Raw genomic sequence first — 21,870 nt, 5'->3', positions numbered from 1 at the left:
GTTGCCAGAACATAACAAGGTCGTGCAAGCGGAAAAAACGGAATCCATCAGGTGCTACAGTACCAACGCCAGAACATTGTGTGAACGGCGGTAATTTGGTCAATAGAGAAATAGCAACCGCGATGTACAGTGGGATATGTTCAAAGAAAAAAAAAATAATAAAAAATATGGCGTTTGAAAACATTTTCTAAATTTTTTTGACTGAATAATCGGATGTGGACAATATTTGCGCCAAAGTTGTTTGCAAATTTCATCATCAATTCAAATCACTAATCAAAATGAAAATCGAATCACAAATGCCTTCGTAAAACTCAAAATACAGAGCCGATATCGGCCAAAATTCTAAAAAAAAACTTCAAGTCGAATATCTCCGAAACCAGAAGAGATATTGTAGATCTTAAGCAATTTTTTTCGATTTTTGAGCACTAACTAGCCAAAAAAATTTAATTCGGACACAAGTAAAGATTTTACAACCCAAACAAGCCTTTAAAGCCTAAGGTGACCCCGGATCAACTAGGGCTTTGAATTTTTGCCCATCATGGCGTTAACACCTCAGTTTTAATGCCTCCTGGATGCTTTTCTGCGAACAGGTCGATAGCGATGATGACGCCGTCAAGATGAAAAAGTTTCTCTCAAAAACCCATGTCCAAACTGAAACTTTAGTAGACGACATGGGAGTGAGAGCAGAGATAACAGAGGACATGTTGAGGCTTTTGACGATGGGACTCAAGGAGACATCGAAATCTTAGAATAATGAGGTTGATCGAAGACTTATCATAATGAAATTTATGGTCAAGGAAGCCCCTAGGAGCCTCAAACCATTTAAGTCACCCGGACCTGATGGAATATTTCTGGCGGCCGACTATCTGGCACCTCATATATACTTATACTCCGAAAGCCTGGCATGAGGCAAGTTATGCGGCACCAAAGGCCTATAGACCTATAAGCTTTACGTCGTTTGTACTCAAAATCATGGAACTTATTGTGGATACCATGATAAAGAACAGGACTTTCATCGAACTGCTCAAATACAAACAGCTTACCTATATCAAGGGAATTTCGGTGGAGATTGCCCTGTTCGAGGCTGTGCATAAAATTGAAGAATCTTTCGTTGCCAAGACGTACACATTGGCGGTTTGCATTGACATAGAGGGGGCGTTTAACAATGTCCAATCCTTAGACCTATACTGGTCCTTGGAGACTTGATAAACCATATGCTAAGGGACAGGTGGGTAAATTGTGTGTCTCATGACATAAATATAAGGGAGAAAGTGGCACAAGACACGCCACAGGGAAGCAGTTTATGGCCACTCCTATGAGTGAGTACCATATATAACCTATTACGGCGGCTGACTAAGGAGGGATTTGAACCCGTCTGCTATGCAAACGATGTTATAATACTTCTTAGGTGTAAGGATCAGAACCAGCTATGCAGAAAGGCCGAAAGGTTCTTGCAATGGCATATGACTAGGGACTAGCCTAGGCCTATAGGCCTATAAGCACTACTTTCTTTTTAATCAAAACCATGGAACGCATTATGGATACCATGGTAAAGAGTGAAACATTCAGCGAACTGTTTAAATACAAACAGCATGCCTATGTCAAGGGAAGGTCGGTGGAGACCGCCCTGCACGAGATTGTGCATAAAATTGAAGAATCCTTCAATGCCAAGACGTACACATGGGAGGATTGCATTGACATCGACGGGGCGTTTAATAATGTGCGGACTGACACATTGATCCAATCCTTAGACCAGTACCGGGCGGATCGGGTCCTTAGGGACTGGATAAATCGTATGCTAAGGAACAGGTGGATAAATTGCGGGTCCCATGATATAAATATATAGAGGGGCATTTTATCGCCACACCTTTGGGTGACCACCATAAATAACCTCTTACGGATGCTGAATTACGAGGGATTGTAACCCGTCTGCCATGCAGACAATGTTATAATTCTTCTAAAGAGTAAGGATACAAACCAGCTATGCAGAAGGCCGAAAGGGTCTTGCATATGGCATATGACTGGGCAAGACCCAGGGGTCTCAATGCAACCAAGAGAAGACTGAAATACGCCTGTTCACGAGGACGACGAAGGTGGGCCAATTGAACGCACCATGTTTCCTCAATAAGATGTTTTCGATATATGACAAGGTCAAATACTTAGGTGTGATCTTGGAAAGAAAACCGAATTGGAAGTGTCACATTCAGGAGCGTAACCAAGAGAAGACTGAAATACGTCTGTTCACGAGGAAGACGAAGGTCTATCTGACAAGGTCAAATACATAGGAGTGATTTTGGATAGGAAACTTAATTGGAAGTGTCACATTAGGCAGTGTACTTTGAAGGCCCAGAAATGTTGGGCACTATGTAGACGGATCATAGGTTTGAAATGGGGCTTGAATCCGAGGAAAGTGAAATGAAGAATTTTAAAAAAAATATGGCCCCACTGTGCAGCATAGAACTCCACTTTGGGTGACAGGAACTGCGCAGTTTGGACTAGGTATCTTGAGAGAAATAATTTAAGACTCTTATTGAAAAGACGACCATGAGTTTGTATCATTAAATCCAATACAGAATGATGCAAAAAAAGCTACAAATCCAAATTCGTCATAGGTGTATGCGATTCGTCTCGAGGTAGAGAGCCCTTCCTTCCAAACCTTAGACGGAAACTGCAGATTTGTCTCAAGAGATGGGTGGGGCTGGTGTTATCTAAGTGCAGGGTTGGAAAATTACGTTCTGTATATAACCACCAAAGGGATGGCGCATACGACACGCCATGCGGCTCGACTATAAAAAAGAGTTCCTTTATCGTTGAACATAATTACATGTGAGAAGTTTGAAGGAAACCATTCTTTCTAAAAAATTGTATATCAGTGCGCTTGATTCATACTTTTTTAAGTTGTATGTAGTTTGGTATTTTGAGTTCTCAAAGAATGAAAAAACCTTTTGCAAAATATTGTCAAATACAGATCCTCATATAAAGGTGCCACTTGGTAAAAGATATTTACAAAATATTGTCCACCTTTTCCCAAGAAAATCTTCGACATTGCATCGATTTCCTTAGCTTAAAAATGTACTCCGCATTTTTAACAAAAAAAAAAATCCCATTTTTCTAAGCAATTCCCAACACTGGTAGCACTGCTATAAATGGAATGCAAACACTTCAGGCAAGCCTTAGAAATTTAATCCTAAAATCTAGAGCTGTGGGGATTGAGTAACCTCTTCTCACTGACTGTTTCGTTGTGTTCACAAATATCGATGTTTTAATGCGAATTTTGGCAGCCCTGCTTCAGAGGCTATGTACTTTCACACACTTCCTCTCGTTTTTTTACACACATGTTAACATGTTCCCCTCACATGAGTGCTAGCGGCGAAAACAATGGCAATAATAATAATGGACGACCACGAACGAGTCACTGGTTGACTGGCTGGCTGACTACGGCCTGAATGAATGACTGAGTGAATGGATGTACATACATAGGAACGGACAATAATGGTGTCATTATTTACTAACCATAATTGCAATCCAGTTTGAGGCTTTTTTAATGTTAACTTGTCACAGGTGAAATGAACAAAAAACGAAAAACACTGCGAAAACCAAGGAACACGGTTGGCAACACAACACAACGCACTCAGTGAGACTACAAAGAATGGCAGATGAATCCGTCTCTGCCAGTGCTGCCTTCGTCGCTGCTACTGCTGCTGTCGTTGCCGATGAACACACCAAACACAGGTAATTATCAGCACAGCCCAAAAGGGGGGTGAGAGAGAGAGAACACTCCAATTTTTGTATGTTCGTAGAGCAATTACTGCGTTTAATGTGATGAAGGCTATGTGTAGTGGGTGGGGAGAGAGAGCTTACTGTTGCTGCTTCTACTATTGCTGTTGTTGTTGTGATGCTAAGGTAAATGGGGAGTGTGAGTGTTGTTTTTTTTTCTTCTTGTTTTTTGGTATTTCTTAAGAGGTGTGTTGAGAATGTTCTTGGCTAGTGGGTGGGTGGGTGGTCGTTGCTTGGGTTTATAGAGTGTTTTAGTTGGCTGCTGTTGTTGTAGTTGTTGCTTTACAAACTATCTTCTCCTTGTTCTACTATTAAAAGTTAAGCCATCATCAGCAGAAGAAGAAGGAGAAGCAATTAACACGGCATATATGTATGTTTGTATGTATGCATGTTGTGCATGGTGTAAAGGTAAGGTGTTTTGGGTTGTGCATTATTTAAGGTTATGGTGTGTGGGTGTGTGTGAGTTGAGTGTGACACAAAGCCAATGTCACGTTTTGTTTTTTTTTTTTTTTTTTGTGGAACAGTGATGATGAGTTTGGTGATGTGAATGTTGATAGTAGTGATGTTTTGTTTTTGTAAGGTGGGATGTTCAGTATGATATGGTTGGCAATGCAGCGTTCCATGGTGTTTCAGTTGGAATTTGTATTTTGTTGTTTTTTTTTTTTTTTGGAGTTTTATGAAAACAAAGTATAAATTTTAAATTTAAAACGAAATGTCAATGGAAGATAGGTATGTAAAAAAACCAAACAAAAAGGAAAACACAACCCAAGTTTGGAAAAACAACCAAAAAATTCGAAAAAACCCATAAAGTAAACGGAGTAAACCAAAGAGGTACGAGAATAAGCAACCAAAAGTATGTTTTCATGCGCATGCGTGATGTAAGATAATAAAATTAGTTTTAGGATAAAAATAATGAGTTTTTTTGTTGTTGTTTTTTTTCACTTAAATTGCACTCTTAAAATTAAACATCAAGAACTGAACAGAAACAGAACAGGAAGAACCAAACTAAATTACGCACATATTTTTGTTAGTCTTAATTAAATTTTGAAATTGCTTAGCTTCTCTAATTAGAAAATACAAAAAAAAATTATAATAACAATACACACAGCGTCTGCTATCGTTGTGCAGGGTAGGCAAAGGAGCATAACCTTCTTCATCGGCTTGAAATTTAAATTTATATTTATATTCATTGTAGGGGATTTTAACTACCACTTTACTTTCCTTTACTTTACTTTGCCCTCCAAATTGATGGGCTTTAGTTTACTTTAAGATTTTAATGCTTATTAATTTTATGATAATTTAATTACCGTCGAGAACAATACCAACAACAGTTGGTAGACTTTTGTTTTGAAAATGTGGTATTGTTTTATGCTATTCCCTAAGGAGTTGAACTAAGTGAAATAACAAACGAGAATTCCTTATTTCTGCTGTCGGGCCAAGCCTTTCGAACAACATGCGTTAATAAATTGAAATACATAAAAGTCATAAATATATGGTTATAAACAAACCCCTTTTTTGGTTTTGGATTTGTTGTTGTTGTTATTGGTGTGTAGAACATGAATCCCAAATGGTAATTGGTTTAATAACGAAAGAGGTTCTGGCAAATAGGGTCTCATGAGAATTGTTATCCTTAATTTGAATTGTGGATTGTTTGCTGCTTATCTCTATATTGGTGTATACTATACAGCGTTTTTTTTCTCAGTATAAAATCTAATTATAGACTTACTATAGACTGTATTTTTGGGATTATTGCTTGCATAATTAATGGCCTCAAGTCGGGTAGGGTTAGAAATTGCATATAATTTTTTGGTAAATCAGTTGCAATGAAAAGGGGTTTGTAAGTCAAACAAAGGGTCATTTGAGCAACTTAGTTATTTATAAGATTGTCCCATACTGAGGAGTGTAATCCCGATCCAGTGTTTAAATTCTGTTTTTGGCTATATTTAGACATAACGATAAGCCCCTCTTTTGGTGCATCACCAATTAGGATTTGGAAGGAGTAGTAGTGCTTTTATATCCTCCACCGTAGGATGGGGTTATATTAATTTCGTCATTTCGATTGTAAAATTTCGAAATATGCGTCAAAGACCCCATAATTCTTAATTCTTAATTGTCATGACATTTTAAGTCGATCTAGCCATGTTCGTCCGTCCGTCTGTCCGTCGAAACCATGCTAACTTTCGAAGGAGTAAAGCTAGGCGCTTGAAATTTTGCACTAATACTTCTGTACGTCGGTTGGGATTGTAAATGGGCCAAATCGGTCTACGTATTGATACAACTGCCATATAAACCGATTTCGGATCATGACATCTTGAGTCTCTAGAGGGCGCAATTATTATCTGATTTGGCTAAAATTTTACACGTGGTGTTTTGGTACCACTTCCAACTACTATGTCCAGTATGGTTCAAATCGGTTCATAACCTGATGTAGCTGCCGTTTAAACCGTTCTACCGATTAGACTTCTTGAGCTCCTAAAAGGCGCAATTCTTATCCGATTTAGCTGAAGTGGGCGCCCCGGTAGCCGAGTTGGTAGCGTGCTTGAATTAGCAGTGCAGGGGTCGTGGGTTCGATTCCCGCCAGAAGCCTTGGTCTGTCGCTACTGTGGTATCACAATGGACTTAAAATTGTCTAAGTGAGTTTGTAAAGGACTGCCACTCTTAACCAACCTAACCTAGCTGAAATTTTGCACATATCGTTGAGGAATTACTTCCAACAACTGTGCCAGGTATGATCTAAATTAGTCTATAACCGATTTTCCGATTAGACTTCATGCGCTTCTAGAGGGCGTAATTCGTATCTGGTTTGGCTGGAATTTTCCATAAGCCGTTTTGGTATGACTTCCAACAAGTATGGTCTAAATCGGTTGACAACTCGATATAGCTGCCATATAAACCGATCTCCGTGGTATCTCCTAATTTGACACTCTGAGCCACTGGAGGACGCCATTTTTACTTGATTTGCCTGGAGTTTTGGAGGTGGTATTTTCTATGATTTCTAACAGCCATGAAACGGCATTGACCGGTAGTCTCTCTGTAGCGCATGGTCCAATCGATTGGCCAATCAATAACAAACAAGTGTGAGTTAGAACATTACATCAGGAATGCAAATTTGCCCTTGAAAATTCCATTAAGGAACAGAGCAAACTTCTCACACATAGATTAGTGCAGTCCGATTCAAGTTTATGCTTAATGATAAGGGGCCTCCATTTTATAGCCGATTCCGAACGGCGTGCGACACCTCTTTAGAGAGACGTTTTTGCATGGCATTGTACCTTACAAATATCGCCACCATTAGAGGGGATAGGTAAGGTTAGGTTGAAAAGAGGGTTCGGATATAAATCTGCCCAATGCCACTATGTACATACAACAATGCAATAATCTGCTTGTTGTGCGCTCTAAATACAAATAAAGTAACTTCGATAAAGTAAATCAAAGAAATTCCGAGCTACTTACAAAATCCTTAATAGTTTTCCATGCCATGCCCCTAAGTCGGTTCATGTATGGTATTGTGTCCCCACCTAAGCGCCGGTATCTGTTAGCCGCGAGAGCCATTTCCTATGTCATTGCATGGCTTCTTCGTCTAAAAGACACCGGTACTTAGGTGGAGACATAATATCAGACATGAACCAACTTAGGGGAGTAGTATTGAAAACAATTAAGGATTTTGTAAATAGCACGGAACTTTTAACTTAAAATTTTCTTTTTCGAGGTTAATTTTTAGTTTTTAGAGAGCACAACAAGCCGATTACAGGCTTAGGTGTATGTCCATAGTAGCATGGGGCGGATTAAAAACCGGCCCCCTTTTTTCAACCTTACCTTATCTAGAGTCCAGTGGCCTTCTTAGCTTCCATCAGTATGGGTTCCGCAGAAATTGCTCTACGGGCGGCCTCATGGCATTTCTGTCGGAACGTTGGAGTCGCTCAATCCACCAGTTGTGTGAAAATAAGATAAGGTAGATGAGTTCTGATCTAATGAGCTTAAATTTACCGCAGGTGTACCCCAGCGCGCTGTTCGTTTTCCTTCTCTGTTTTTATTTTCACCAACGAACAGTTCAGTCAGTCATCGAATCCGATCTACTCATTTGCGGATGACTGTAATCTCTCTCATTCGTACTCATTCGACCAAAGGCCAAGTCTTCAAGAGATTGAGGACAAGAGGCGGATTATGGAAGATATACTCTGCCAGGATTTGCTGGTCATTTCTTAGTGAGTTCGAATGAATCGAATAGATTTTAATTCACGGAAGACTCTGTGCTGTTTGTTGGCACACAAACGATTCGCAGTCCCATTACGATCATCTCTCTCTAACAACGGTATAAATATTGAGCAATCAGATGCTCTTCATTTTCTTAGGCTTTCTTGAACGGTGCTTCACTCTTCTGATCTTCTTAGCATCTACACCACTTTCATAGGGCCGAAAATGGAGTAAAACTCACATAAATGGGCTGGAGCTTCATTATCATCATTATTTCTGATGTAAAACTAATTGTCAGAAATACTAGACATTCCAGGAACTCACTGCCGTCTGGAATTGATTGGCCAGCGGACCGGACAAAGCATTACAGAGAGATCTCTTATATCGCCCGGAAGGTTCGTACATGGAATAGACTTAAGGCTAATGTTCTTCCATCCACTATGACACTCGGAAATTTAAGACAAATGACAATAAACACTTCAAAATTGACTAAAAATTTCCCACATTATGAATTTTTTGGCTTAAAATTTTGTTAATAATAACATTTAAATTTGTATAAAATCTTTTTTTATGTGTAGAATTATTTTTGTATATAAATTTATTTGTTAATAAATAATGTTAATTTTTTTCAGATTTCAAAAAACAAATTTGTTCAATGGCAATGGTAAGTCACATTTTTTTTAAATTCCCATCAATTGTATGCTTCATGTTACAACCATTTTCAATATTTTTCTCTTTTTTTTTGTTAAACCAATTTCAAATAAATGGATGTTAAGACAGGTATTGTTCTCTTGTTTGCTCCTTTCAATTAGGGTTTCAATTCCAAGCCAAATGTGTATGCAAATCAATGGCACAAAACCAATTTGCACGATAACAGATCGCATTACTAAAGACAAAATCTAACAAAGTAAATCGAAATGTTTGCGTTCTTTTTCCTTATCGCAATGCATTTTTTTTATTTCATTTCCCTTCTTTACATGCTTTCTCATATGTCATTACAAAGTCGATGAAAAAGAAGAGGCATGAAATGAAAGGCAAAGAAATTTGCATAAAATTTTGTTTGTTTAAGCGCGATTTTCAGTTTGAAAGTTTGAAACAAAATCAAAGAAGGCAAACCTTAAAGCAAAAATCAAAATGTAAGACAACTTAAGAGAGAAAAGTAAAAAAATCTATAGCTCAAGTACATTTTCTCTACAAAATAAAAAATAATAATAAATTGAGAATTTGTTCACCTAAAGGACTTCCACGTGCACCGTAATCCCGTGATGGCGAACGATCAACTGTTGGCAATTCCGTCAGTCGTCTGGCACGACCCGGGCTACGAACACCAGAACTTGTTACAGGATTGTAATCGTCTCGTGACATAATCTGCCGCGGTATAGCCGCGGTGGTTTATCTCCCTTTTCACAACGTAACTCAACGTCACTTCTCTAGCAAGATGCTTCTTCTTGTTCTTCGTCTGCTTCCGCTATATCCGTTGCGGCTACCAATACACTCACACACACGCACACACCAAATACAATAACGGTGGGGCAATCTCCACACTGAATCTCTCTATCAATCGAACGAACGCTTTAGGCCGTTCGGCTTTCACGTCGTTGTGCACAACCACAATCCACTCACACTTCGTGAAATGTCTATCGTGATGATGGTAGACCGAGTTTTGGCGAAGGCGACGACGACGACGACAGGTGATGTCTTTTTTGTCGTTTTGTAAGGTGAGCGTGCGAAATGTGTCGCATCTGTAAAAATGCCAAAAGAACAGGAAAATGAGAGTGAGTAGAGAAACAGAGAGAGAGAGAGAGAGGGAGAGCGAGAGAAATATGTAGTAAGAGAATACACATCAATGAACTCATTTGAAGATTTTAGCATAATTATAATAATTCCGGTGGCTGTTGTTGCATTTTTGACACTACTTTTTTTTGGGGGGGGAGGGGGGTTTCAAGTTGGGAACTCTCTTCTTTGTGGTTTTTTTGGTTAAAGTTTTAGTTTTTGGCTGGGAATCAAGGCAAAGCAACAAAAGCATGAGACAAAGCTAAGAATGTGGGTCTTTTAGGCTGTCGGTGTGTTGGATGGGTGGTAGTGTTGTGGTTGTTGTACTTGTTATTGGTGGTGGTGGTAGTGGTGGTAGTGCATGGCAAACAAAGCAGACTAATTTTCTAATTTAAAATTCAACAATGCTAAAGCGGATGCGGATGTGGAATGTGGATGTGCTTTTAGATAAATTAGAATTGGTAATTTTTTATTTATTTCTCAGTTGGTTTTTGTAGAGGTCTTTTGTGGTGGGAAGTGTGTGAGAGAACGAGAGTAACGAGAGCTATAGGTCTAATCATCCATCTACATTACTACACTCACACACACACACACGAACACTTATGCATTCTCGATGATAAAAGGTCATGCCTCAAATTGATGATGCATTAAAAATCAATCATCAAATTGATTCAATAATCCCTTTGGCTTTTCAAGAGCAACTCAACTCACTCACTCTTAACAAAAAAAAAAAGAGAGAAAGAATGAAAGGCAATAAATGATGTGGATTTACACCAAAAAAAAAAATCCTTTCGCCACCATTCACGGGCAGTGATGCGTAGTAAATTTCAATTAAATTTCCCTTTATACATAAACTCGTATATTTGCAATATTAACTCAAGGCAACAATGACTATCAACCGAAGGCAGCTTCATAACAAAAGCGACACATTTTAATGGACATTGCAATGATTAATCAAAATGTGATGAAAAGACCATAAAGACCTGCAAGGGAACAAAAACTTTATTGGGTGACGGATGTCGGCAATAGAAAAAAATTAATAAAAGGAAACAAAAGGATGCATTTTCATTGCCACAAACAGAGTAGTAAGAGAAAAAGGAAAAGTAAAAAAATAAAAAAAAACTTTCATAAGATATCCAATTTTGAAAACAACTATTATTTAAATATATTTTTAAAAGATTTTTCTAGAACCTTAAGTTTGAAATTATATGGAGCAAAACTTCGTTTTAGACGAGTATAGCTTTAACAAATAAATTTTGACAAAATTTCCAAAAAAACAAAAAATCATACTGAAGCTACACAATTATGGACACATAGAGCAAAAAAATCGTATAATTTAATATAACAAACAAGTAAAAAGACATTATGTTCGGTCGGGCCAAACTTTGGATACCCAACACCTCGGATATATATGTAAACTCCCTTTCGTCACAATCCGGTGAAAATTTGATAACCTATGCAACCAAATTTGGCACAGACATTGAGTGGTCTAATAGATATAAGTCACTATTGAATATTGTATTTCAAGTTTCAACAAAATCGGGCAATAGATAAAGCTTTTATGAGTTTCAGACCCTTAATCACCATATCGGTCTATATGAGAGCTACATCTAAATACAGTCCGATCTTTACCATATTTGGGTCAGACGGCGGGAGGCCTAAAACTACTTACTGTTTCAAATTTCAGCGAAATCGGATAAAAAATAAAGCTTTTATGGGCTTCAGACCCTTTATTTGGAGATCGGTCTATATGGCAGCTATATCTAAATATAGTCCGATTTAATCCATATTTAGGTCAGATATCGGGAGGCTTTAAATAACCAACTGTTTCAAATTTTAGCGAACTTGGGTAAAAAATAAAGCGTTTATGGGCATTAGACCCTTTATCGGCAAATCTTGCATCAAAAAGACGTATCTGTGCCAAATTTCCGCTCAATAACCCAATTTTTGAAGGCTGTAGAGTGATTACAACAGTCAGACGGACACAAGGACATCGTTAAATCGTCTTAGAATTTTACGACGATCCGAATTCTATATACTTTGTAGGATCGGAAATTGATTTTTTGATGTGTTGCAAACGGAATGACTAAATGAATATACCCCCTGTCCTACAGTGGGGGGTATAAAAACAAGCAAAATCGCATTAAGATGGGTCGTGCCGATCTTTGGATACCATCCAACCCCATGAGGGATGCCTTTTGTATTTCGGGGATTGGGCAACCCTTGTGCCGCATAGAATGGGCCCAATTATCTCATTGACTTTAAGTTTTAATCTTTCACACAGTACGCCCAAGGGTATCTTGCATGCGATGGTAAGGAGACTTATTCCTCTGTAGTTGGCACACTCCATCTTGTCTCCTTTCTTGTGTACGGGACATGCTGTATGCTGAGGTTCCAATCATCGGGTATGCGTTCTTTTTAGTCAGATTGTACATCTCAATTTACTCACACTCACGTACTTCCATTTCCTTTAGCTTTCTGCGGAATAAAGTTTTCTCCTCTCTCCTTTTCTCTCGATACCTCTCGTTCATCTGGAGCGTTGCTACTGATTGCTGGTTTTCTCTGTATGGCGAAATCTTGGCTTCAGTAGCATCTCGACACTCTTGGTTGTACCATGGGTTTTCGTGGGGGAGGCTTCTGGTACCCAAGCAGGAATTCCATGGCATTTTCCGTGGAGTTGGCAATGGTTTGCCACTGCGCCATTATATCATCGGAGTAAGGAGTGCTTTAATCAAGCAGTTGGGTCAGACGAGTAGAGTATGCCGTTGCCAAATGTTGTGTTTATAGCTTTTCAATGTCCAGCTTCCCTGCAGTGTCAGATCGTACTTTTCTCGCCATATTCAAACAGATGCGTACCTTTGCTGCAACAAGGTAATGATCCGAATCTATATTTGCTCCACGGATCGATCGTATGTCTAACACGCTAGATGAATGTCTTCCATCTATCACAACGTGATCAACTTGGTTACTCGTGTTTTGATCGGTTGGCAGCCATGTGGATTTGTGAATATTTTTATATTGAAATCTTGTGCTACTAATTACCATATTTTTTGCCGCGGTGAAATCTATCAGCCTCAACCCATTACTGGACGTTATCTCGTGGAGACTAAACTTTCCAACTGTTGGACCAAAAAAGTCTTCCTTCCCTATCTTCGCATTAAATTCTCCCAGAACGATTTTAATATCATGGGCGGGGCAGCGGTCATATTCTCTCTCTAGGCGCTTGTAGAAAATATCCTTGGTCTGCTCGTCTTTGTCTTCCGTCGGCGCATGGGCACAAATAAGGCTGATGTTGAAGAAAAGCTGGAGACAAGGTGTTTCAGTCTCCGACTAACCACAAATCCACAGCCAAATTCATGCCTCGTGTTCTGGCAGCTATAGTGTAGTTCCTCACCGTTTAGTATTGTGGGGCCGCCATTCCCAGTCCATCGTACTTCCTGTAAGACAGTCCCAGTCCATCGCACTTCCTGTAAGGCGGTAGTATCTGCCTTGTACTTCTCTGATACATCCGCCAGCGTGTAAACTGAACCTTCTCTATAAAGAGTGCGCACATTCCAGGTGCAGATGCGCAAATCATGGTCCTTTTTTCGTTTGCGTGGGTCGTCAACGTTGGGGGGGGGGTCCGTTTTTAATATTTCTTTGTTTCTCATAGTAGATCTCAATTTTCCGGGGGCGGGTTACTGGCCCAGCGCCCCAAACGCATGGGTTTTGTGGGATTGCACACGTATCCCTCGTTGTGGTCAGCCGCTTGTTCCAAGATCCGACGCTCGCCGCCAGCCGACCCTAACCTGGGAACACACGCTGATGTTGGCCATTGGTTATTTGAAGGCGCCAATAACTCTCCTTGTCATCTCGAGTATCATTGGCACTTAGTATTTAATTAAGAGCCAGTGCCACCTGACTCCTCATTGAGATTCTCCTCTCGAAAATCGCTGACTGCCCACGGCCCCAATGCAGCTACTTCGCATAAAAACGGAGCTTTCGACTATCCGCAACCTGTGGACGGCCCGGTAGCTTTCAACTAAGCTTCCGGTGATAACGATGGACACCACACAAGTCGGAGCTCAAAGTTCCAGCCTGTGTGGTGCTCATAGTTATCCCGTATCGGCCGGGGTTTAGTGACTCTTTGACATCTTATTTTTAAAACTACAAAATTCCGAATTCTTACATCTGAAGATATTGCTTTTCACATTGTCTTCAAAGTTACAAATATTTCACTTCTCTTTCGCTATTATCCAAGTGGCGGTTATCTCTAAATCGATAATCCATTGTTATGTAAAGGCTGTGGAGGTGAGCCAAGCTAACGATACTTGATTAGTTTTTACTGTGGATCAATAAAATTTTCACTAGCAATTTGCTAAAGCCAAAAACGACAAAAAAAAAAACCAAAAGGAGAAACGTAACGTAAAGTTAAACGAGGTCAAACGATTGTCTAACTGCTGTCAAACTAGTCATTGCATTGGCTCAATTATTGTTCAACTAACACAAAAAGTTTCAAGGACCTTAAGCCATTAAAGGATGTCATGAAATACATTGTCTTTCCCATACGGATCTAATTGAATTCTCCTCCTGAGCGAAAAGGAATGTCCTTTTAATAAAGCAAATACTTTTGATATGCACTTTCCGAGAAGTCCACATGCATGCAGCTATCTCTCCTTTGCCAAGTATAGTTGATAAAGCTGGTTCATGTCACATGCGAGTAAATAGTTTCACGTAATACAAGACCTATCGGGGGAGAAGGAAGTGCAGAAGGACTTTCAAAAGTAGTAAACGAAATCTACACTAATCTCAGGCATAAACAAAATAGCACAATATTGCATGACAAGTGCACTAGTGTCTACATTGAAATCGATAGTCGTCGTTACACCTGAGCGGAAGCAGGATGGAGAGCCAAGAGGGAAATTAGGCTTCATTTTGATAACGTGGGTGAAGAAGAAAGTTTGGTTGCGAGCAAACTAAAACTTTGTGGTATAAAATATCGAGAAATCAATTGGGGGTGTGTTGGCCTTCTAAACACTTGGTCCCACATTTGGATATCAGATTCCTTTTCTACTCTCAAATACTTTTCATAGTCAAGATAGGTCTATATATTCATTTGGGGGGCCACACAACCACAAAATTGCATACCAAATTTTTGTTTTAATGTTACTATAAAAGTGCAAACAAAATTTCGATTTAAATCCCCTCATCTGGCGTTACTGAAAGTTAGTGTAAGCGTCGACATTTAATTTTATAGAAATTTTGTCAAAATTTTATTTTTATAAGAAATTTTGGCAAAATTTTATTTGAATATAAAATTTTGTTAAAACTTTATTTTTATAGAAACTTTCGTCGAAATTAGCTTTTTATAGAAAAAGTCGTCCAAATTTTATTTTAATAGAAAATTTCATCAAAACTTTTTTCTTATAGAAAATTTCGTCGAAATTTTATTTTTATAGAAATGTTCATCAGAATTTTATTTTTATAGAAAATTTGTTTTTATTTGAACCCTATGCTGGCACGGTGAGAAAAAGAATCCTGTTTGGGGGGTGCTAGTACAGCCTTTCAGACATTTTGCCCCAGCAATTGAACGCAATTGCAATTGGTTTAGGGGGAGTTTATGGGGTGAGACTACCCCCAAACACTTGGCCTCAAAATTGGGTATCAAATTCTTTTTGTACTATGAAATACATAGTATTTAAGCCCCTTATTGCCATAGTAGGCAAACATGGCCGATTTGAAGGGAGTTAAGGGGGTGGACTCGAAATAATATCTATAGCACGATTTTCTTTGAGCCCCATAATGTGAAGTATTTTGAAGGTGGAGAACAACATATTCAGGGCTACGGGTCCCGTTCAGATCCACACTAGTTAATTTTTTTCTTGTATTGGTTATCTACATTCCAAAATCATATTTCAAACCTACCACTTGGAATACCACATTTTTAAATATCCGCAGGTACTCCTGTGTCTATCCCAAGGGTAAACAAGTAAGAGCGTGCTAAGTTCGGCCGGGCCGAATCTTATATACCCTCCACCATGGATCGCATCTGTCGAGCTCTTTGTGCAGTATCTCCTTTTAGGCAAACAAAGAATAATGAATATGAGCGGAGGAGGAGGTGGAGCTTTATCAAGTTATAGTCCAATTCGGGGCTCAAGAAGCAAAATCGGGAGATCGGTTTATATGGGAGCTGTGTCAAGCTATAGATCGATTCATACCATATTGCACACGTATGTTGAAGGCCATGGGATAAGCCGTTGTACAAAATCTGTGCCAAATCGAATAAGTTTTTGAGCCTTCTAAAAGCTCAAGAAGTCAAGATCCAAGATCGGTTTATATAGCAGCTATATCAGGTTATGGACCGATTTGAACCATACTTCGCTCAATTGTTGGAAGTGATATCAAAACACTATGTGCAAAATATCAGTCAAATCAGATAGGAATTGCGCCTTCTAAAAGCTCAAGAAGTCAAGACCCAAGATCGGTTTATATGGCAGCTATATCAGGTTATGGACCGATTTGAACCATACTTGGCACAGTTGTTAGATATCATAACAAAACACGTCTTGCCAAATTTAATTCTGATCGGATAAGAATTGCGCACTCTAGAGGCTCAAGAAGTCAAGACCCAAGATCGGTTTATATGGCAGGTATATCAAAACATGGACCGTTATGGCCCATTTGCAATACCAACCGACCTACACTAATAAGAAGTATTTGTGCAAAATTTCAAGCGGCTAGCTTTACTCCTTCGGAAGTTAGCGTGCTTTCGACAGACAGACGGACAGACAGACGGACGGACATGGCTAGATCGACATAAAATTTCGCGACGATCGAAAATATATACACTATATGGGGTCTCAGACGAATATTTCGAGTAGTTACAAACAGAATGACGAAATTAGTATACCCCCCATCCTATGGTGGTATAAAAGTGTAATCTCCCACCAAAGACCTTTTATTGCTGTCCTATTCTATCCTGATCGACCTTCATTTATTAGTACTTTTTTAGGGTACGAGGGGAGGAGGCGATCGCTCTTTAACACGTCCTTTCATTTGATTACAATATATTCTCGGTCGTGCTACATAACAGTTTGGTGTTGTTTTTAGTGGGAGGAGAGGGTCGCTCCCCCCGACGCTAAGACCCAAAGGACAATTTATTGAGTCCTTTAATGTCGAGATCTACATGTCCGACTGAACAGCAGGACGTGACCCTGATACTTGAATCCTTATATCAAGATTAGATTCGAACTCTACTGTCATAGACCTTTCGTTTAATTCCCATATTATCCCGATCGAATTAGTCGTCGTATTGAAGTGTATTAGGTGAATGGGCGGGTCCCAGACACTGTCCCAAATGTGTATATCAGATTCGTAATCAACTCTCAAAGACCTGTCATTTTATACTCATTTTGTGACGTTGGACATTCATGTCAGTTTTGGGGGTTTTTGGGGTTGGAGGGGCCCCGTAGACACCTTGGACCAAATTCTTATAACAGATGTAAACTGAACTTCCAAACACCTTTCATTTGATACCCATATTGTCCCATTCGGTAAATATGTCCTGTTAAGGGGTTTTGGGAGGTGGGGGCCCCTCAGACACCAAGGAATAAATTTTTATGTAAGATTTGTACTCTACTTTTAAATACCTTTCATTTGATACCCATATTGCCCAAAGCTGTAAAAGTGTCCTGTTCGGTGGTATTTTTGGGGTTGGGGAACCCCGCGATAGATATCTACTCTTAAATACCTTTCATTTGATACACATATTATCCCAATCGGTAAACATGTCCGTTCGGGTGGGTTTTGGGCGTTATTGGACCCCAAAACTTTATACAAATTTCGTGTGTTTGGGGTACCATAAAAATTTCGTTTAAATAGATGCACCTATCTCCGAGATCTGACGTTTTTGAAAATATACGGAAAGGACAAACAAATTTAGTAAGAAACAGATAAACAAACAAACGAAGCGCAACTTAATTTTTATATACAAGATTTTGTCGAAATTCTATTTTTATAAAAATTTTCGTAATAATTTGATATTTATAGGAAATTTCGTTAAAATTTGTTTTTATAGAATATTTCGTCAAAATTAGATTTTTATAGAGAATTGGCCAGAAATTTTATTTTTATTGACATTTCGTGGAATTTGATTTTAGAGAAAATTTCGTCGAATTTTGATTTTTAAAGAAAATTTTGTCAAAATTTTATTTTAGAGAAAATATTTCAAAATTCTTTTTTTTTCTAGAAAATTTTGTCCAAATTTTATTTTTGCAGAAAATTTCTTTGAACATTTTTTTTATAGAAAACTACCTGAACAGGGCCCGCTCCGCTGCCCAATCTTTTACTGTCTTATTTTAACTGAGCACTGGTACGATCAGAAAAACAAGTCCTATTTGGGGGTGGTACGGCCTTTCTGATAATTCCCGCCAATGTGGATATGCAATTCGTGCTCTACTCCCAATTACCTTTCATTTGAGCCTTATTTCCTGTGATAGGTAAATATGTCCGGTATGGGGTTATCTTGGGGGTGAGGGTGACCCCCAGATTTCAAATTCATACTCTACTCTCAAATTCCCATACTGTCATGATTGCCCCATATTGTCATGATTGGTCTATTTATTGTGCTTTGATGGAGAGGCGGCCCCCCTAGATACCTCACCCTAAATTAGGATACTAAATTTCTGTTTTTGAGTTACTATGAGAGTACAAATACAAAAAAAACTCCTAAATTGCCCTATTCACCACCGAGCATCTGGTTTTTGAAAATTGAGTAAAGGGAGGGTGGGTCCACCCATTAAGGTTTGAATGTAAGATCTACTTCATTCTCTTGGTTTTGATAGTGAATTGAAGTTGCCAATCCTTTGTCCCGAAAGTGGATATCAGATTGATGCTCTACTCCCAAAAAACACATTTGAGCCACATATTGCCATGGTCGGTATATATATATATGTCTGGGTTAGGGGGAGTATATAAGGTGAGGCGTCCCTGAAACACTTGGCCATATAACATATCAGATTTTAGGCCTTTTTGCCATAGTTTACAAATATTTCCAGTTTGAGGGGTGTGTAGGGAATGGAGCGGTCAACCCCACACTCAGTCTTGAAAAAAAAAAAATCAGCATCGCGCCCTACTCTCAAATTAATTTTTTTGTGCTCCAATTGTTAATGGTTTAGGGGGAGTTTATGGGATGAGGCGTCCCCCAAACACTTGGCTCAAAAATTGGATAACAAATTCTTTTTTTTACTCTCAAATACCGGTCTGGGTTGGAGGGGTGGGCCCTTACAAACTATCAACATTGTGCTACTCTCTCTTGAGCCCAAATTGTCATGGTCAGCAAAAACGTCCTATTTGAGGGTTTTTATGGGGGTGGAATGGCCCCTAGACACTTGGTCCCGAATGTTTATATCACATTCGTGCTCGACTCCCAAGTATCTTTCATTTGAGTCCTATATTTACATAGTCGGCAATTATGTTGGGTTTAAGGGGTTGTTTTGGGGAATGGGGCGGCCACTCAGTGACTTGGCTTTGAAAATATATATCAGATTCGTGCTCTACTCTAAAATACATTTTATTTGAGTCCCATATTTCAATGGTGCGCAAATATGTCATATTTGGGAGGTCCCAAAGATGTGCATCAACATCGTGCTCCACTCCCAAATACCTTCCATTTGGGCCCTATATTGTCGTAGTCGGTAAATATGTCCGATTTAGGGGGTGGTTTTGGGGATGGGATGGTCCCCCAAACACTTGGACCCACAATTGGATATCAGATACGTTTTCTTCTCTTAAATACCTTTCATTTGAGTCCCATATTGTCGTGATCGGTCTTTAAATATATTTGGAGGGTTTTAGGGGTTGGACTCTTTAGGTACTCCATCCGAAATGTGGATACCCAATTATTGTTTTTAGGTTACTATAAGAGAGCATACAAAATTTCGCTTAAATCGCACCACCCATCTCCGAGATCTTGCGTTTCTGAAAATTATGGTAAAGGGGAGGGCCAGCCCCCCTTGAGATATTAAAAAATTAAGTACCCTATTTGCAATGCGGGATTATTCTGCATCATATGAAAAACTTTCAAGAACACCAGTTCAGACGTCACACAAAAAGTTTCGTCGAAATTTTGGCTTTATAAGATTTTTTGTCAAATTTTTATTTATATTGAAAATTTCGTCGCAAATTTTTTTTTAGAACATTTCTTCAAAATTTGCTCTTATATAAAATTTTGTAAAAAAAATTTATACAAAATTTCGTTAAAATTTTATTTCTATAAATTTTCCTTTTTTATATAAAAGTTGGTTTGTTGCTGTTAATTTTTTAGTTTCTTTTTAAGTTTTTATGTTATTCACTTTGTTTCCTCTATTCCTAAAACCTGTATCTTCTTAATGCACACTTCGTGTTTCCTTTGAAGGATATTGAATGTGAAAACGGATTCATGTCTATGGATGTGTGTGTGTGCACATATATTTGGATATGCTTTTTACGAGAATTTATCATTTGTTTGCCTTCTGCATTTTTTATGGTAAATGTAATAAAAACTGTCAATAGTTGTTGCAACATTTTGTTTGCTGCTGCCACCCAACCAACCAAAGTGGTGGTTTTTGTAAGTGTGTGTGTGTTTTATGTTCATTGGTGTTATCAAGAAATGCACGCAAATCCAAAATGTCATTTCTAAGAGAATAGCAAAAAAATATGCTAACGAACAAAACGAATTCAAATGAACTTTGTATTCCTAAAGCGGTTTTCAGAAGCACTCTTGCCAGAAGCTCTCGAACAGCGGTGACTGCAATGCCATTAAAAGTGTGCTCCTCCGCAACCATGGGGCAACCCAACACCCACCACCAAAGCGCCCACAGTCATGTGAAACAAATGCCACTATCAACAACACCAACATCACCACAACCAAGACCGACCAACGCCTACACTTTGAACTTTCTTTTTGTGCCCACACGCAGCACGCACACGCTCATGCTCGCGTTGCCATTTGTGCCATAGTTCATGCTTTGGCTCAGGCTCCTTGGCTGCACAAGGCAACAACCCATTTTTCGGTAAGGCTATTCACTTGTTATCCTAAAGTTAGAGGAGTTGGTATGGTATTTGCCTAAAGTTTATGTAAGCGATTATCATCCATCAGTTGCACATAGATGCACTTTTGAATGGATGAATGAATGAATGGATGGAAATGGCTAACTGTGCTCACGCTTGAGCCATTAATACATCCCCCCCAATAAGCAGAGTTACCATTTTCGAGTGAGAAGCAATTTTAGCATAAATTAAAATTTTGATGACATTTTTGGTGTGAATGAAACGAATGCGCCTCTCGGATATTAAGAGGTATTCAACAACGTGAAACAGGAAAGATAAACACTAGACCAAAAGAGCTCGGGGTCCTCACTTGTTTGTCCTAAGGGAGATAATACAGCATAGTGCTTTACAAGAACTTGGATAATGGAATGTTCGGAAGGTGAATGAGAAGCTGAATGCCTCAAATAGGCAAAACCTTGCTAGTTGTCCAGATGCTCGTGTCAACAAAAATATTGAAGAATTTAAACTGAGACCAACTAATCGTAGGATTACCTGTTCCCAACCGGTTAAAAACTGTATGAAACTCAAATTAAAGGTAAATGGGACTAAAGTCCACACCAGACGAACCATGAATTAAAAAATGAGATAAAAGGTGTAGACTAACCAAATTTATAACGAAAATACAATTATGACACGAATTTCTCAAATTATTTTGGGTTAGGGTGAATACTGATCAAATTTATGACGAAAATCAAATTTTGGCACGTTTTTGGCGTTTGAGAGTCGAAAATGGGGCCTTATCACCACCAAAATATCTCCCCTTCTAACACTGCATGACTGTTCGTGACCTTATCGACCTGGTTGTTATTGGCCTTATGGCAATTTTACTGTCCGTAAAAATGTCCACACTCGACGTCCTCGCGTTAGCACCACACCACTTCACGCATTCCGTGATCGCCCGGATCTCCGCCTGCAGGACCATATTATGGTCAGGCAGTCTAAAACATATCTCAGTCCCTGGGTTCTCAATGTAAACCCCCAGGCCCAATCTGTCCTCTAGCTTTGATCCATCTGTGTAACATGATCTTCCAGATGGCAATACTAGGGTTCCTTCAATCC

The 21,870-nt window shown here is 39.0% G+C and overlaps 2 protein-coding genes across 15 annotated transcripts in view; one reads left to right on the top strand and one right to left on the bottom strand.

The window, feature by feature from the left end:
* LOC106094039 (molybdopterin synthase catalytic subunit-like) overlaps nt 1-21,870 on the top strand; it is a 515,852-nt gene that overhangs the window by 256,750 nt on the left and 237,232 nt on the right. The window contains exon 5 of the mRNA XM_059370219.1: nt 8,604-8,635. The gene's annotated coding sequence lies outside the window, so the exon portion shown is untranslated. The remainder of the gene's footprint in view (nt 1-8,603; nt 8,636-21,870) is intronic.
* LOC106089369 (ELKS/Rab6-interacting/CAST family member 1) overlaps nt 1-21,870 on the bottom strand; it is a 289,868-nt gene that overhangs the window by 213,919 nt on the left and 54,079 nt on the right. For 13 of the 14 annotated variants that reach the window (XM_059370218.1, XM_059370204.1, XM_059370203.1 and 10 more), the window contains exons 3-4: nt 9,204-9,713; nt 3,514-4,082 (exon numbers count right to left, since the gene is read on the bottom strand). The gene's annotated coding sequence lies outside the window, so the exon portion shown is untranslated. Of the gene's footprint in view, nt 1-3,513; nt 4,086-9,203; nt 9,714-21,870 lie in introns of all 14 variants that reach the window. The other variant, XM_059370205.1, reaches the window with a different exon arrangement.

The sequence above is a fragment of the Stomoxys calcitrans genome, chromosome 5 (assembly GCF_963082655.1).
Source record: "Stomoxys calcitrans chromosome 5, idStoCalc2.1, whole genome shotgun sequence".
NCBI classification, from domain to species: Eukaryota; Metazoa; Arthropoda; class Insecta; order Diptera; family Muscidae; genus Stomoxys; species Stomoxys calcitrans.
The sequence above is the reverse complement of the archived record's forward strand: the minus strand, read 5'-3'. Positions and strand labels throughout refer to the sequence as shown.